This window comes from Phyllobates terribilis, unplaced genomic scaffold, assembly GCF_046119375.1.
Source record: "Phyllobates terribilis strain yellow unplaced genomic scaffold, ASM4611937v1 Scaffold_267__1_contigs__length_2608826, whole genome shotgun sequence".
In the NCBI taxonomy this organism is placed as follows: domain Eukaryota; kingdom Metazoa; phylum Chordata; class Amphibia; order Anura; family Dendrobatidae; genus Phyllobates; species Phyllobates terribilis.
The window spans coordinates 1,944,145-1,963,241 of NW_027363027.1; positions in this window are offsets into that span (position 1 = coordinate 1,944,145).

A 19,097-nucleotide genomic window follows, 5' to 3' on the forward strand; every position below is an offset into this window, starting at 1 on the left:
GGAGACCCAAGAGGAGACGCACCGAAGAGGAGACCCACCGAAGAGGAGACCCACCGAAGAGGAGACCCACCGTAGAGTAGACCCACCGAAGAGGAGACCGACCGAAGAGGAGACCCACCGTAGAGGAGACCCACCGTAGAGAAGACCCACCGAAGAGGAGACCCACCGAAGAGGAGGGGACCCAGCGAAGAGGAGACCGAAGAGGGGACCCACTGAAGAGGAGACGCAAGAGCAGACCCACCGAAGAGGAGACCCAGGAGGAGACCCACCGAAGAGGAGACCCAAGAGGAGACCCACCAAAGAGGAGACCCAAGAGGAGACGCACCGAAGAGGAGACAGAAGAGGAGACACACCGAAGAGGAGACCCACCATAGAGTAGACCCACCGAAGAGGAGACCCACCGTAGAGTAGACCCACCGAAGAAGAGACCCACCGAAGAGGAGACCCACCGAAGAGGAGACCCACCGTAGAGAAGACCCACCGAAGAGGAGACCCACCGAAGAGGAGACCCAATAGGAGACCCACCGAAGAGGAGACCCAAGAGGAGACCCACCGAAGAGGAGACCCAAGAGGAGACCCACCAAAGAGGAGACCCAAGAGGAGACCCACCCAAGAGGAGACCCAAGAGGAGACCCACCGAAGAGGAGACCCACCAAAGAGGAGACCCTCCGAAGAGGAGACTGAAGAGGAGACCCACCGAAGAGGAGACCCACCGAAGAGGAGACCGAAGAGGGGACCCACCGAAGAGGAGACCGAAGAGGGGACCCAGCGAAGAGGAGACCGAAGAGGGGACCCAGTGAAGAGGAGACCGAAGAGGGGACCCAGCGAAGAGGAGAACGAAGAGGGAACCCAGCGATGAGGAGACCCAAGAGGAGACCCACCCAAGAGGAGACCCAAGAGGAGACCAAAGAGGAGACCCACTGAAGAGGAGACCCAACGAAGAGGAGACCCACCGAAGAGGAGACCGAAGAGGGGACCCAGCGAAGAGTAGACCGAAGAGGGGACCCAGCGAAGAGTAGACCGAAGAGGGGACCCAGCGAAGAGGAGACCGAAGAGGAGACCCAAGAGGAGACCCACCGAAGAGGAGACCCAAGAGGAGACCCACCCAAGAGGAGACCCACCGAAGAGGAGACCCAAGAGGAGACCCACCGAAGAGGAGACCGAAGAGGAGACCCACCGAAGAGGATCACTCTGCAGCCTCCATTCTGTACAGTTTGGTGTTGAGCTGACTGGAATTCAGTTTTTCAAAAAGTGGCGGAGCCTCGCAGGGATAAACATAACAGAGCGCAGCCAACAGTCCTCATAATTTACCACATTGGATCGGAGTGGATTTTTTGAGGACCTCATTTTAGTAACTCCATTCTAGCTGATTCTCTAGTAAGCTGTCTAGATCGGAGTGGATTTTTTGAGGACCTCATTTTAGTAACTCCATTCTAGCTGATTCACCATTGAGCCATCTAGATCGGAGTGGATTTTTTGTGGACCTCTTTTAGCAACTCCATTCTGTACAGTTTTGTGCTGAAGTGACTGGAAATGAGTTTTTCGGAGAGTGGGCGGAGCCTCGCGGGGAGAAAAGTAACAGAGCGCAGCCGAGAGAGTCCTCATAATTTACCACACTGGATCGGAGTGGCTTTTTTTGAGGACCTCATTTAGCAACTCCATTCTAGCTGATTCACTAGTGAGCCATCTAGATTGGAGTGGATTTTTAGATGATCTCCCTGTAGTCTCCATTCTGTACAGTTCATTGCTGACCTGACTAGAATGGAGTTGCTGGAGCGATGTCCTCATAGGATCAAATCCAATCTAGACGGCTCATGACTGAAACATCGAGAATTGAGTTAATTCCAGGAGCTCCTCATAGATTCCAATCTAGTGGCTTAGGAACTATAAATGGATGGATGTATTGTTACTTTTTGTGACATACATAATTACACACAGCACTGATTGTTCAGTTTTGCCCGAATTTGACTCTTACTGTATTTCCACCAATCACAGCCACAGCACCGACATTTCTGAAGAGTGGGCGGAGCTAGAGAACATTTATGTAATCATTTTTGCCACTTTTGTGATGTAAATTATGATAATGTTGTCGGCTGTGCTCCGTCACGCTCACGACCTCCCTGCATATGTTCACCCGCTCTTCAAAATGCTGGTGCTGACCAGGACTGGTGGACAGACAAGAAAAGTAACATTTTGTCAAACATGAGCAATCAGAGCTTTGTGTAAGTTTTTAAACTATGAAAACTGATAATATAAAAAAAACTAATTTTTTAATTTAACAAAAAAAAAAAAGTGGCCCAGATTTCTACCTCTCACCTTTTATTAATACTGGCATGCGAAATTTGTTTCTTCAAGAATTGTGGCAGTAATGTTGTATAATGTCTGCCAAGAAATAATAAAACAACCTGCAGCAACTCCAATCTAGATGTCTCAGTACAGAGATGACAAGATTGAGCAGCTGCACTGAGGTCCATGATTTGTGGGCACAATGTACTGTGTATAAGGACGTCCACTGTACAGAAACTCCATTCTACAACCCCTGGCAAAAATTATGGAATCACCGGGCTCGGAGGATGTTCATTCAGTTGTTTAATGTTGTTGAAAAAAAGCAGATCACAGACATGGCACAAAACTAAAGTCATTTCAAATAGCAACTTTAGGGTATTTAAGAAACACTAAAAGAAATCAAGATTAAAAATGTGGTACTCAGTAAGGGTAATTTTTTTCAGACCAAGCAGAGGGAAAAAATTATGGAATCACTCAATTCTGAGGAAAAAATTATGGAATCACCCTGTAAATTTTCATTTCCAAAACTAACACCTGCATCAAATTAGATGTGTTCGTTAGTCTGCATCTAAAAAGGAGTGATCACACCTTGGAGAGCTGTTGCACCAAGTGGACTGACATGAATCATGGCTCCAACACAACAGATGTCAATTGAAACAAAGGAGAGGATTATAAAACTCTTAAAAGAAGGTAAATCGTCACGCAATGTTGCAAAAGCTGTTGGTTGTTCACAGTCAGCTGTATCTAAAATCTGGACCAAATACAAACAACATGGGAAGGTTGTTAATGGCAAACATACTGGTAGACCAAGGAAGATATCAAAGAATCAAGACCGGAAACTTAAAGCGATATGTCTCCAAAACAGGAAATGCACAACAAAACAAATGAGGAACGAATGGGAGGAAACTGGAGTCAATGTCTGTGACCGAACTGTAAGAAACCGCCTAAAGGAAATGGGATTTACATACAGAAAAGCTAAACATTAGCCATCATTAACACCTAAACAGAAAAAAACAAGGTTACAATGGGCTAAGGAAAAGCAATCGTGGACTGTGAATGACTGGATGAAAGTCATATTCAGTGACAAATCGAGAATCTGCATTGGGCAAGGTGATGATGCTGGAACTTTTGTTTGGTGCCGTTCCAATGAGATTTATAAAGATGACTGCATGAAGAGAACATGCAAATTTCCACAGTCATTGATGATATGGGGCTGCATGTCAGGTAAAGGCACTGGGGAGATGGCTGTCATTACATCTTCAATAAATGCCCAAGTTTACATTGATATTGTGGTCAGTTTTCTTATCCCATCAATTGAAAGGTTGTTTGGGGATGATGACATCATTTTTCAAGATGACAATGCATCCTGCCATAGAGCAAAAACTGTGAAAACATTCCTTGAAAGAAGACACATAAGGTCAATGTCATGGCCTGCAAATAGTCCGGATCTCAATCCAATTGAAAATCTTTGGTGGAAGTTGAAGAAAATGGTCCATGTCAAGGCTCCAACCTGCAAAGCTGATCTGGCAACAGCAATCAGAGAAAGTTGGAGCCAGATTGATGAAGAGTACTGTTTATCACTCATTAAGTCCATGCCTCAGAGACTGCAAGCTGTTATTAAAGCCAGAGGTGGTGCAACAAAATACTAGTGATGTATTGGAGTGTTCTTTTGTGTGTTTGTTTTTCATGATTCCATATTTTTTTCCTCAGAATTGAGTGATTCCATAATTTTTTCCCTCTGATTGGTCTGAAAAAAATTACTCTTACTGAGTACCACATTTTTAATCTTGATTTCTTTTAGTGTTTCTTAAAGCCCTAAAGTTGCCATTTGAAATTACTTTAGTTTTGTGCCATGTCTGTGATCTGCTTTTTTTCAACATTAAACAACTGAATGAACATCCTCCGAGCCCGGTGACTCCATAATTTTTGCCAGGGGTTGTATACACCTTTTGATCACTTGTTTATAATATTTTTTGCAGATTTATTTATTTTCTGTTATGGGGTATAATAATTTTATAGGTTGGATTATTACAGATGACCGATAACAAGTGTGCACTTTTTTGGCTTTATTTTAGTTTATTTATAAAAAAAAAACATTTTTATTGGCACTAAAAAATTTAAGCCAATATTTAGAATTTTTTTTGTTTTCTTTTACATTTTAGCCCCTTTTTGTAATACAATCTTACTATTAGCGCCATATAGTAGTTTTGGCCAACATCTTGTAGTAATGTCCCCATCATGGTCCCTATCTTGTGCTTATGTCCCCCATCATGGTCCTCATCTTGTTTTATTGTCCCCCATCATGGCCATCTTGTAGAAATATCCTCCAACCTGGTCCCCTTCTTGTAGCAATCTCACCATTCGGCTCCCTATCTCATAGTAACGTGTCCCTTCCTGGTCCCCTTTTTGTAGTAATGTCTCTTTGCAGTAATGTCAGGATCCTGATCCTCATCTTCTAGTCCTGTTCCCATCCTGGTCCCCTGCGGACATTAGCTGCTGGCCTGTGATTGACCCACAGTTGGCATTGGTATAGCTGAGCAAAGAGCTTGTCTGTGCACGGTGCCTGCAATATGTTCCACTGAAAAAGTGCTGACGTGCCACAATCCTTAAGGTGTATGGTGCCTGCGGCCTGCATGAAGCAGCCCCTGTGGCCAAATGTTTGAGACCCCCGCACGAGTCTATAAAGCTACAGCTGCCAATCAAAATACAGGGTGCCATGATATACTGAGGGGCTGCCATTGGTTTGATTAGTATTTCTGTGATGACAGAGTCTCTTTACCCCCTGAGTGATTTCAGACCAATCACCTATTCTGTGGAGAAGTGATAAAGATTTACAAGACAGTGACTTGAAGGGTCAACGTGATATTTGACATTTTTTCTCAACATTTTATTTCAGTTATATTTTCAAGCAGATCAGGGGGTGTTCATATCCTGAGACGACCATAAGCTGCCCCCAAAAAACTCACTGTCTTCACCGAGGGGTGCGCAGTTCAGGCATAAGAAAGGTATACTCAGTCCATAATATGGATATCCATGGAAAACGGAGGGCTTGCAGTGATCGATGGGTTATTGTATTGTGGGGTGTCTACGTTCTGCTTGAAAGTATAAGGACATTCACAAATGAAAAAGATATAATACAAAGTTTACTTAAATCTTGCAAATGAGAAAACAGGTGTACTGGTGTGATAATTCTAATAATACAGGTGCATCTCACTAAATTAGAATATCATCAAAAAGTTAATTTATTTCAGTTCTTCAATACAAAAACTGAAACTCATATATTATATAGAGTCATTACACACAGAGTGATCTATTTCAAGTGTTTATTTCTGTTAATGTTGATGATTATGGCTTACAGCCAATGAAAACACAAAAGTCATTATCTCAGTAAATAGAATAATTAACAAAAAAAACCTGCAAAGGCTTCCTAAGCATTTAACAAGGTCCCTTAGTCTGTTTCAGTAGGCTCCACAATCATGGGGAAGACTGCTAACTTGACAGATGTCCAGAAGGCAGTCATTGACACACTCCACAAGGTCTCAGAGTCTGGAGGAAGAGTGGAGAGGCCACAATCCAAGCTGCTTGAGGTCTAGTGTGAAGTTTCCACAATCAGTGATGGTTTGGGGAGCCACGTCATCGGCTGGTGTAGGTCCACTGTGTTTTATCAAGACCAAAGTCAGCGCAGCCGTCTACCAGGACATTTTAAAGCACTTCATGCTTCCCTCTGCTGACAAGATTTTTGGAGATGGAAATGTCATTCTCCAGCAGGACTTGCCCCTGTCCACACTGCCAAAAGTACCAATACCTGGTTTACACACAACAGTATCACTGTGCTTGGTTGGCAGCAAACTCGCCTGACCTTAACCCCATAGAGAATCTATTATAGAGAATCTATGGGGTATTGTCAAGAGGAAGATGAGAGACATCAGACCGAACAATGAAGACGAGCTGAAGGCTGCTATCAAAGCCACCTGGGCTTCCATAACACCTCAGCAGTGCCACAGGCTGATCGCCTCCATGTCACATTGCCGCATTGATGCAGTAATTGATGCAAAAGGAGCCCCGACCAAGTATTGAGTGCATTTACTGACCATACATTTCAGTAGGATAACATTTCGGATTTTAAAATAATTTTTCAAGCTGTTATAAAAGTATTCTAATTTACTGAGATAATGACTGTTGTGTTTTCATTGGCTGTAAGCCATAATCAACATTAACAAGAATAAACACTTGAAATAGATCACTGTGTGTAATGACTCTATATATGAGTTTCACTTTTTGTATTGAAGAACTGACAAATTAATTTTTTGATGATATTCTAATTTAGTGAGATGCAACTGTCCAATGAACTCAGCTCACCTCATGCACGTCACTGACAGCGTGGGAAAATTCTCAGCGCTCAGCGCTTGAGCAGGAGAATTCTCCCACGCTGGGATGGCATTGAGATGACAGGCTGGATCACAGCTGAGCGCTGCCATCCAGCATGCCATCCTTCATAGTCACTGCAGAGCGCAGGCATGCTTGCGCTCTGCAGTGTCTCTGAAGTACAGTAATCAACACTATCACTGTACTTATTATATATGTGACTGACATGTTTCTATCTATCTAATCTATGTGTGATGCTCTATTCTTTCTGTTATAAATTGTCGGGTACCGCTGCTGAATTGCCGGCCGGCTTTTTTAAAGAGACGGTGCATGAAAACACTAATATTTTTTTAATAAATCCTTTAACACTAAATGACAAGTACAGTAACGAACACTGTCACTGTACTTCTTATATATGTGACTGACATGTTTCTATCTAATCTAAGTGTGATGCTTTATTCTTTCGGTTCTAAATTGTCGGGTACCGGTGTATGCCGCTGCTGAATTGCCGGCTTTTCATGTTTCACTGTGAGCACTGTTCCCATCGATTTGGGCACCCACTGTAATGCTACAACCACCATGGCTGTGGCATTACAGTGAGTGGCAGACAATCCCTGCATGATTGGTGCTCTAAATAGCACCAGACATGCAGGACACGCTTTTGGTGCACGAACAGTTATCGAACATAACCTCGAACAGCCGAATTTTTTGCAAATCATTCGCGTTCTTCGAATGACTCGAACACCGCCCAAAACAGCTCGAATTTGAGATTGGCGAACAGTTCTAGTCGAACACCGCTCATCTCTAGTCCTTATCACCCCGGTCAGTAAAATCTTTATAGAGGTTAGGCTCATCCTGCCACCAATCTCGAGGGGTTCCCTGGGTACTTGGGGTCACTAGCACAATTACCACAGATGCGAGTCCCAGAGGGTGGGGAGCCCAGGGGACCTGGTCAGATATCGAAAAGGGTCTCTCCTCCAATGCAAAAGAACTTCTGGCAGTAGACAAGGCGGTGAATAATTTCTTACCTTTCCTTCAGGGCCAGAATGTAAAGATCCTCTTGGATAATCAAGTTGCGGTAGCATATGTGAACCACCAGGGGGACACATGGTCAAGATTGCTGATGAGTGACAGATCATCTCTTCCAGATTACAGAAAGTCACCTCCTTTCCCTGATGGCCCTCCATATAAGGGAAAAAGAAAACACCAGAGCAGATTTCCTAAGCTGCTATCCTCTGATGCAAGGGGAATGGGAACTAAATCAAGGAATTTTTACCCAAATAGCCAAAGATGGGGGGGTGGGGAGCCCTCCGGTCAGGTAGATCTGTTTGCCACAAAACTAAATCGGAAGACAAAGATCTTGTGTTCCCTAAATCCCCTAGCTGTGGATGCTCTCCTGATACGTTGGGATTTCAGCCTGGCGTATGCCTCCCTCTGGTTGGCTCTTCTTCTCATAGTCATAAGAAAGATCAGGGAGGACAAGGCCAGGGTTCTGCTGATCGCACCCTTTTGGCCCAGGAGGCCCTGGTTCTCATGCCTGAGGAGCATGTTCATCTCCGATCCTTGGGTTCTTCCAGAGATTCCGTATCTCCTCAAGCAACTGGCCTCCACTTGACGGTGTGGAACTTGAAAAGACACTGCTAAATCGGAAAGGTTTTTCCCAAGGTCTAGTAACCATCCTGATGCACAGCAGAAAACCTGGGGTTGATGGGGGAGGGGAAGGCGCCAATAGGAAAAATCTTGGCGTTTTTACAAAAAGGTCTTGAACTAGGGTTATCCACCAGCACCCTTAAAGTTCGGGTTTCTGCCTTGGGTTCCCTATATAGCTGTGATCTAGCTGGTAACTACTGGGTTTCTCGGTTCATTAACGCAGCTTTTAGATCTAGACCTATTATTAAAAGCAGCTTGGTTCCCTGGGATTTAAATTTGGTTCTAAAGGCCTTGACTAGCTCGCCGTTTGAGCTAATAGTCAGCAACCCTTAAATCCCTCTCCCTTAAGACCGCTTTGTTAATAGCTTTAACCTCGGCCAGGAGCATTAGTGACATCCAGGGCCTGTCTATGGCCTCGCCGTTTACTCAAATTCTGGATGATAGGCAGGATCTAGTCTAAAAATCACTCTCTCTCTCCCTAAGGTAGCCACTCGTTGCCTCAGTCTCCAGGAAGTCCTCCTACCCTCCTTTTGTCCAAATCCTAGTGACCAGAAAGAGGCGGAGTTACATACGTTAGACGTGAGGAGATGTGTGGTTGGGTACCTTTCAGTTACCAGAAGCTTTAGGAAAGATAACTCGTTGTTTATATCCTACCAAGGGGCTAGAAAACGGTCTAATGTCACAAAGTCCACCATAGCTAGATGGAATAGGGAGGCCATTTCTCTAGCATATACATCTAGCGGCAAGGAAGTGCTAGGAGGGTTGAAGGCTCAGTCCACCCGGGCTGTGGCGACCTCCTGGGCTGAGAAGACAGGTGTCTTGATTAGAAGACATATGTAAGGCTGCTACCTCATCCTGTCCCTCTACATTCCATAGACACACCCATATCTAACCTATATAGTATCGGCTGACCTCACCTTTGGGAGAAGAGTGTTCCAGGCTGTGGTCCTTCAATAGATTACTTCATCTCGGTAATTCTCTCGTGGTGCTGTCATGGTCGACCGATAAAATCATAAGTTACTTACCGGTAATGGGATTTTTCGGAGACCATGACAGCACCCTTACATTCCCTCCCTTCACCTTTGTGGGAGCACTCCCCTTTTATATATTATAATCTCACACTCAATAGGTGTCATGAGCTATGGCAACTTTGTGATTGTTTGCTGTGTTCATTAACCTGGCGGTCCTCTCAGTGCTCTGTAATCCAAACTGAGGCGGGAGAGAGGTGGCGCCCTTTTAAGCCTGTAGGTTTCCTCTCCTTGGTGGGCGGATCCCCTCTCTCGTGGTGCTGTCATGGTCTCTGAAAAATCCCGTTATCGGTAAGTAACTTATGACTATTCATTTGATGGAGCAATCAAAAAGTTGTACCCCAAAATGGTAAGTATTAAAAACGGTCTTAGAAAATTGAAACACGAGCCAAACAATTTGTTTGCAAAGTTTAGAATTTTTTAAAAGCAGTGAAATGTTTTTTTTTTTTTTTCTTCTGCACCATTTCACTTTATTTGGAGTTCATTACCTTTTTTTCTATATCTTGCACAGTAAAGTGAATGGTGTCATTCAAAAATACTGTAATTTTGTACCACAAAATACACCTCAACCCTGCTGTATTGAATAGTGTCTGTGTTATTCACTATATAATATGTTGTTTTTTATGGTATACTCATGTATAGTGACTAGTGATGATCGAGCGTGTTCTATGAACCCCTTCGGCGAGCACGCTGTCTAACAGCCGTGACACTTGCAGGCACGGCGACATTAAAAGAAATGCCGAGCATGCCAAAATACTCAGCGAGCACCCGAGCGTGCTCGCCGAAGGGGTTGATAGAATACACTCGATCATCACTAATAGTGACCAGATACCTCTAAGGAATCTTTTTTACTGGTGCTTGAAGTACAAATTTTTGTAGCGCTAAAGATTAAGTAGTATGCAACTATGTGAACTGCAATTGCTATTTAATAATTTAAGGGAATCCATCAGATATACCCCTCCCTCCAATTCCCATTCATGATCATGCAGGATTTGGAAAGCTAAATCCATAGACACCTCTATATCTTTTATCTGTTGCTGCATTTCTGAGTGCTCTGGGTGTAACGGAGCACTTACCGAGCCTCAGCCTTCCAAGGTTGCTTCCCTGCCCAGCACCAGCCTCTTTATCTTGATTGATAGCTTACTTTCTGATTTTCCTTGCTTGGTGCCTGACGTCCCCAAAAACTGTGAGCTATCATTGACACTGAGGCTAAGTTCCCACCACGAGCTTTCAGTGAGTTTTTGATGTTACAGATTTAAAGAAAAAAAAACAAGTAACCTATTTTACTTAATAGGTGCAGGAATGCTGTAGAAAATCTGCAACATCGAAAACTCATCAAAGCGATGGGAACGTAGCCTAAAGAGAACGGATGCTTGCTGTGGGAGATAATCTCAGGAGACAGAGACTTAACTCCTCAATTACATGTGAACCAAAATTCTAATTACTTAGGAGTGCAGCAACAGGTAGAAGATATAAAAGTGTCCATTGGTTTAGATTTACATTTCAAAGGCCTGCATGCCCACATCTGAGGTCAAACAGATTTCCTTTTAAAATTAGTGTATTGCTTTGAACTGGAGCTATTGCTCAATCAGTAGCGCCACACACAGTCACAAGGTAGCCCTAGCCTAATGGAGCACCATAGACACTAGCACTGGGAACTTTCCCTCCGTACACACAAAACATACACAAAAAAAAGCAGTTTGGCACGTTACTTAATTATTTATGTAGATTTATAGAATGAAATGTTGGATCTCGTACGAGCTCCATCCTTGTTTTTCACAGAACTCATATCTATTATAGTCTAGGGCTGTTCACATATTTCTGCGGATCGCGTATTTTTCACCGAAACACGTTGACCTGTCGGATTTTGATCCAAATCAAAGTTTAGAACTTCTCGGATGCAAAACAAAGCTGATGAAAATCGGTCTTTTTTTTTTTTTTACCTACAAGAGAAATCACTGTGGTCTGAATGAGGCCTTACTCTATTATTTATTTTTTAAGCAGCGTTCATTCCAGGCTGCTGTACACATGAAGAGGGTTTACACACATAAAATACATATATAAAACACAGAAACAAGCTAACCTTGACAGACTAGTATGGAGGGGGACACTGCCACCACGAGCTAACAGTGTGGATTCTGGGGTCTCGCTCCTTCCCTCAGGGTGTATTCCAAAAGCCGCCTCCAATAAGCAAGTTCTGGACAAGCTGCAGGTGGAGAGGGAGCCGGGATTACGGTGAAGGCCCAGACTGCGTCTCTGGTTTACACTTAGGAGGGAAAGAAGTATCTCCTGAACCTGATCCACACTCCGGTGAGTGTGACGTTTCTTCTTGATTTGTTTCTCTGTGCTCTTGTTGCAGATGTTCAGATACTGAATGAGTTATACAAAATGCAGCAGCTGCAATAATAATAATAATAATTTATTATTTTACAGGGTGGGCCATTTATATGGATACACCTAAATTAAATGGGAATGGTTGGTGAGATCATCTTCCTGTTTGTGGCACATTGGTATATGGGAGGGGGAAAACTTTTCCAGATGGGTGGTGACCATGGCGGCCATTTTGGATCCAACTTTATTTTTTCAATGGGAAGAGGGTCATGTGACACATCAAACTTATTGAGAATTTCATAAGAAAAACAATGGTGTGCTTGGTTTTAACGTAACTTTATTCTTTCATGAGTTTTGTACAAGTTTATAACCACTTATAAAATGTGTTCAAAGTGCTGCCCATTGTGTTGGATTGTCAATGCAACCCTCTTCTCCCACTCTTGACACACTGATAGCAACACCGCAGAAGAAATGCTAGCACAGGCTTCCAGTATCCGTTGTTTCAGGTTGATATCACCAACCATTCCCATTTAATTTAGGTGTATCCATATAAATGGCCGACCCTGTAGATCTCACACTGTTTTTTTTTTTTTTATAGACGCCCATAAGAGCTATCCAATATTTTAAAATTGAAAGAGTTTGCTCTCAGATTACAACTTATCACTTTTCTACAGAACAGATTGCTTGCTAATAGCTGGGGACCCATCTCTGGGACCCCAATCACAGGAAATCAGGTGCACGAGCCATATTACGCCAATGGATTGGCCGATGAGCGTGTGCACTGCTGCTCCACTCAAAGTGTAATGGGCTGCCGGAGATGGCCGAATTCAGAGCTCAGCTATCTCCATCAGTCCCGTAGACAATGGCACCACTCCATTAAAAAAGGGGATGTGAGACATCTGTTCTTCTGATCATTGGAGGTCCCGCTTGTCAACCCCCCCACAGAATAGCCAAAAAGTTGCGATCTTGGCACAGCCTATTTAAGAATGCTATAGAAAAAAAACCACCAGCTCACCCACAGCGGCTCTCGGCGTGCTGAAGCCTGGAGATCGTGTGGCCACACGTGTGTAAATCACAGGAAAAAGAAAAGGAACTCCAGCTCCATAAAATCCATCTTTATTATTTCATCTTTAAAAGTCCATTAATCCACAAGGTTCAAGTGAAAAAGTTATGCAACATAGCAACATGTTTCCAACGCTCAGCATTCTTTGTCCATCTACATACGAAATGACTCCCCTCACATTTATACATGGTTATTTAAGAATGCGCCTTGTATCCATCAATCCATATTTGTCCAATATGTTTTCCCTTTTAACATTTTTGTACTTTTGTAGGGTCATGTTGATTTTAGCTACGAAGTTTCAAGGTCCCTTTCTGCTTGCCAAGGTGTATTATTGGTGGTCGACGCAAATGAGGTACTTTTCCTTAGTGATGTTGTATGTAATTATAATGCATATGCTACCTGTAGGGTAGATATAATTTATGATATACTGATTACTTCTTTATTCTTCCAGATTTATTGTACACTTGCATCTATACTCTTATTAGATTCTGATTATATAAAGACAGAGACTCTGATTCCAGCCATGTGTCAATAACTGGCTGCTTGTTTTAGTTTTATCACTCAAGGACTAGTAAACCTGCTACCATGTAGTCCTCCACATTCATGAGCTCTATATATAGCCCCACCCGCACCACTGATTGACAGCTTTCTGTGTACCCTGTGCATAGGCAGAACATCTGCAGCTAATAAAGGGAATTTATCAACACTGCATCAAGCAGCTCGGTAAGTGACACATCGCTGGAATCCAGGAACCACGGGTTTACCGTAACTAGAGGGGCCAGAAGACTGCGACGTCTGAGCTCCTGCACTGATTAGAAGCACTTCACTATCATATTAAACCGTGAAGGTTTCTGCTAGCAGTGCAAAGGTTAATCTGTTCAGTTGAGAGCTGCTAGAGCTTTCCATCATTGATGGTCTCAGCTGTTCAGTGTTGGCCTCTCGCCTCTCCTATATATACTCGCCTCTGGCAATCTTGGATTGCCAGTGTTAGATTTATGCTGCCTAGTTCTGGAGTCAGAGGTGTTGGTTGTTTTGAAGAGGCGTTTGTGTGTTAACCGCTGTCATTGCCAGAGACATAAGGAGACACTCCAATTTGCAGGGGGCCTGGGGTCAAGGGCCCCTAGGTTTGAGTTAACTGAGGAACCCATGCTGTTGGGTGTGGCGACTTGTTCTGTTGGTCCAACTGTAGTTTGGCGGAAAGGGGGAGTGTGTGTGTGTGTGTGTGTGTCTTTCCTAAATTCCTAAACACCCACCAGAAAACTAAGGCGCCCGAGTTGCGGGGTGAATTGGCAACTCGGGGGTGTACTTATTTCCTCTGTGGGTAGGTCACAATTTTTTTTTTTTTACCGTCCAAGATCCATCTTGGCAAAAGTATGGTGGTAATTTCTGCCTTTCTGGACAGTGGGGCGGGGTTTATTTTGATCGACGCTAGGTTCGATCAGGACCTCAAACCTCATAAATTTTCTGGCTCAACACCCATAATCGCCATTGACTCTGCACCCTTGAGCTAGGGGTATTTTACTCTTATCGCTCGTGTGCTACATCTGCAGGTAGGGGCCTTGCACTCAAAATTTATTGACTGTTATGTGCTAGAGGGCATGCCCTCTCCTGTGGTCCTTAGACTACCTTGGTTTACGCTGCACAATCCTGTGGTAGGTTGTGTGCCCACTTTATCTTTTAAGCGTTTCCGCAGCGGCAATTCCATTGCAGAAACGCTTAAACGCTTGGTAGAAGGTCTGCAATGTTCCCCAATGATAATCCGCATGTACTGTGGACATGCTGCGGAAATTTCCGCTGCGCATTATCAGTGCGGAAAATTCCGCAGCACTACCAGTTATTTTGCGTAATCGCGACGTTTTACCTCCATTGACTTGCATTGAATCGCTTAATATCCGCATGACTACATGTGCACATGCGGATATTAAGCGATTCAACGTGCGGATGGTACCCGGGTCTGGAGAAGAGGAGACTCTCCTCCAGACCCGGGTACCATGGTACCTGTAAAAAAAAAAAGACAAGAAAAAAATACATTATACTTACCTTGTGATGGCCCCCGGTCTTTTCTCCGCTGAGTCGAGTCTCTTGTACGGCTCGTCGGCGGTCGCGTGACCTGTCACATGACTAAATGACGTCATGGAAGGTCCTTTCACACCACCGTGAGCCATACAAGAGACCAGGGGCCATCAGAAGGTAAGTAAAATGTTTTTTTTTTTTTTTTTTTTTACCATTTTTAATCTTTTTTCTTCAACTATTAACTTGGTCACACTATATAAATCCATGCCGGTTGCCGGTTGCATGGATTTATATAGTGTGACCAAGTTGTCAAGCACTTTCCAAGTGATGCTAAAATCGCTTGGAAACCGCTTGACAACCCGCATGCGGAAATGCATGTGAAAAAACGCTTCACTTACGCTTGTCCCTGGCAGGAAAAACACATGTAAAATCCGCATGCATTTTTTCTGCCAGGGAGATGCAGAAACGCTCAGGAAAAATCCAGAGCATTTCTGCATCGTGGGCACTTAGCCGTAGACTGGCAGACTCGGGAGGTGGTAAAATGGAGCGAGTATTGCCAAGAACACTGCTTGGTCACTCGGATAGCCATGGTGGGTCTGATTTCAGGAATGTGTTTTCTGAACAGGGGTGTCAAGAACTTCCACCCCATCATCCTTATGATTGCGTCGGTAATATTATTCCTGGGGCCAAGCTGCCAAAAAAGCAGGTTATATAATATCTCTGGTTCAGAGAGGCAGGCCATGAAAAACTAGATCACTGAAAGTCTACCAAAGGGCCATATAAGACGTTCTTCATCTCCCGTTGCAGTGGGGTTTTTCTTTGTCAAAAAAAAAAAAAGACTAGGGGTTGCGCCCCTGCCTTGATTTTTGTGAGTTTAATCAGATCACGGTCTGGGATGCATATCCTCTCCCTCTCATCCCAGACCTCTTTAGAAAACCATTTGGCTCCTACAATTTGATTAAACTAGACCTCAGGGGGGCTTATAATCTCATTCCCATTGAGGAGATGAGTGGAAGACGGCCTTCAATACTCCTGAGGGGCACTATGAAAACCTTGTGATGGCATTTGGGTTGACTAATGCTCCCATTTTTACTCATCTGGCATGTAGATCACAACAAACCCATCTTGATGACATAATGGTAGACTCCATACTAAATAAGGAGGGAGTCACTGACTGTGGTGGCCCCTCCCCGGGCCATGGCGATTGGTGACCCCCCCCTTCGCTGCCCCTTACTGACCAGTGATCCTGAAGCCCCCAGAAGGATCCAATGAAGCGAAAGGGACGGCTGCTACAAGCCGTCCCATGGATACATAAATACCGGGACATCCCACGTTACTTCCTTTCTTTGCTGGTCCCGGAGTCGAACGTCATGGAGATTTCAGGATCAGGTCAGATTGCTGAGGCCCTCCAGGCTGGGTTTGCACAGGGGGGCGAGCACTGGTTACAGGCTCTCATGTCGGGGCTCAGCGCTCATCCCCCTGGCCCCACCTCTAAATCCCCAGATCACCCTGCCCCTGGCCCTCAACCCCTTATGGGAACATCATATTCCCCAGTCCCAGTCCCCTCACCACTTGGGCCTACTCACCCACTCCAATTGCCCACGGTACAACGTTCCCCTCCACGGCGGTCGGGTCATCTGGAACGGGGGGCTGCATTACTTCCGCGGCTTGGTCCCGATCCCCTTCCTCACCCGATCGCCGCATCCGCACAACTTTACAGTGTTCATCGGGCCACTCAACCCGGGGCGGTAGGCGGCTGCGGTAGTGCTGCGGGCGCTCGCTGACTCGGGGAAGCGGGCAGCCGTGGTGGTCCGGTGGCCGCACGCCAGTGGGGAAGGGCGCGCAGCGACAGCAGGGCGGCGGGCGCGCGCCGGCGTGGGGTTGGGGGGTTCCTCTCTGCGGTCGCGCGCCGGAGCAGGGAAGCGGGCGCGTGACTCCACTAGGCTGGAGAGGCATGTTGGGGGAGGCGGAGCTGGAGGGCAGGAAGCGCTCGATGCGCATGTACAGGGCGCGTGTCCGCCCCACGTGACCCCACAGGTCACGCCCCCCAGTTCAGAATGCTGCGGGGCGGAGCAGGAAGCTGAAGCTAGTGCGGCGGTGGACCCTGCGCCTCACTTACTGCGGGCGCAGGGCTCCTCTGCACTAATAAATGAGTGCGGGCTGTCTTCCATGTCGGCGGCGGGCACAGAGGGGATTCAGGTCTCCTGCCTGCCACCGGCGCTGGAGACAGCACACAGCCTGTTGTTCCCCACCCCCGTTAACACTCCTGTCCCGCATCCTGCCGAGGAGCGCCCTGGAGGGCGGAGGTCCAGCAGGCACTCCCGTCCTCCAGAGCGCTTTAGGCACAGCACCCCGAAGCTTCACAGAAGAAGCTGCGGGCCACTTAGTAACCATTCCCCGCCCCCTCAACACACAGCAGGGGCTGTGGCAGAGCAGAGCTACAGACAGGAATCCTCTGCCGGGGGCTGTGCTCTGCCTCCCCCCCAAACAATCCCCCACAGAAAAACTCCTATTAAAAATAAAAGAAAAAGTTCCCAAAACAGAACACGTGACACTACACATCCTGGGGACATTGCGGCCCCTGTAATCACCGCAGCCCATCCAGCGCCCAGTCACAGTATCAATACCCCCCTGATGGACACGATGCGGAGCCTAAACACTTCAGCGACCATCCTCGCCTCCCCCATATACCCCTATAATAGCGCAGCGACGCACGTGCTTGACTCCGTTATAGCATCGCCCTGGCCACAAATAGCACCGACATGTCCCGGCGGGACACATGTAAACTGCGCAGAACCCCTCATACACCCTTAGGGACACAGAGACTCCAGGCGTACTCACTCTAGGTGAACTCGCTGTAGTTCCTCCGACGACAGATCTACGCCATCGCACACAAGTCACCGGCGAAGGAAGCGGTCGTCACAAGCAAAGTGGAGATCGGCATCCCACAGGAGGGGTCACAGGTCACGGCCCTCAAGGTGGCGCTCACCATCCTCTGCATCAGAGATGTCGAGCCCCAACGATCCCGTCCTCCGGGGGACAGAAACGATACAATGGCACCCTCCAGAGCTTACAGTCTGCACGATACAACGATTTCACGCAGGTCTAAGAGCAGAGGCACGCCGCTCACCCCGAGCGAGACTGGTGTCAGAGTCCCTCCACACATCGGAGTCCCTCCTCCAGCCGCAGGAATGGGTGCGTGCAATATAAGTATAACTGAAATGGGAAATAGTAACACCAACTTAATAGCGGCCCTTAAGGCCATAGTCGAACAACTATCTGTGCCACCAGGCGCTATACATAATTCTACTAAAACAACTCCACCATTAGCCAGCGTACACAAGGACGCATTCTTTTGCAGGATAAGCCCATTGGGCTCACACATAGACAAGGAAACCAGAATTAAAATATGGAATAATGACTACATCGACATTTGGGCACTTGTAACCGCTGACCAACATACTATAGACAAAGAGAAAAGGATAGTCGACAGACCATTCAACAGAAATAGACAAAAGGTCGCGAAGACAATGAGTAACTGGTTACAGGCGTTTTCAGTGCTGGGTTGCATCATGGGCCAAAAGCATCCGGAACGCTGCTCAGAACTATTCATATACCAGGATACGGTGTATAACTCGTACAAAGCCCACGGCGGTTCAGCATGGTGGCGCTACGATGAAGAGTTCCGGAGGCGGTTGGCCCTGCAACCACAGCTAGGCTGGGGGGTAAAAGCTACAGACATATGGTTGCGATTAATGCTGTTTTAGAAACACCATCCCTTTCCAACAACGGCTACTGGACAACAGGCAACAGCAGGCCAAAATTCAGTGGTAGTACGTATACCAGGGGCCTGCTGGCAGTACAATGAGGGACGCTGTTGTTTCTACGCCTTATGCAGATACAAACATGAATGCTCAGCCTGGGGTGCAGCCCACCCCGCGGCAAGATGTTCTCATCCCGCAAGCAAATTATCAATTAAACTCCCACAGTCAGAATCCAAGGACCCCGGTGAGCGTAAACGCGATGGGCCCCTGGCTAGACCAATATCCTAAGAAAGACGCAGCGGGGCAGTTACGTTTTGGTTTCACATACAGTTTTTTCCTCCCTTTCAAACTTAATAAATCACCCACCTTTGCAAATAACCTTAAATCTGCAAAAGAGCACCCTGAAATACTTAGGCAAAAAATACGAAAAGAAGTAGCTCTAGGCAGAGTGGCGGGCCCTTTCCCAACCCCACCATTCAGTAACATAAGAGTTTCCCCTCTGGGAATAATCCCCAAAAAAGAGCCAGGTTCATTCCGGCTTATCCATCATTTATCTTACCCAAAAGGAGAGTCTGTAAATGACGGTATTTCGTCTGA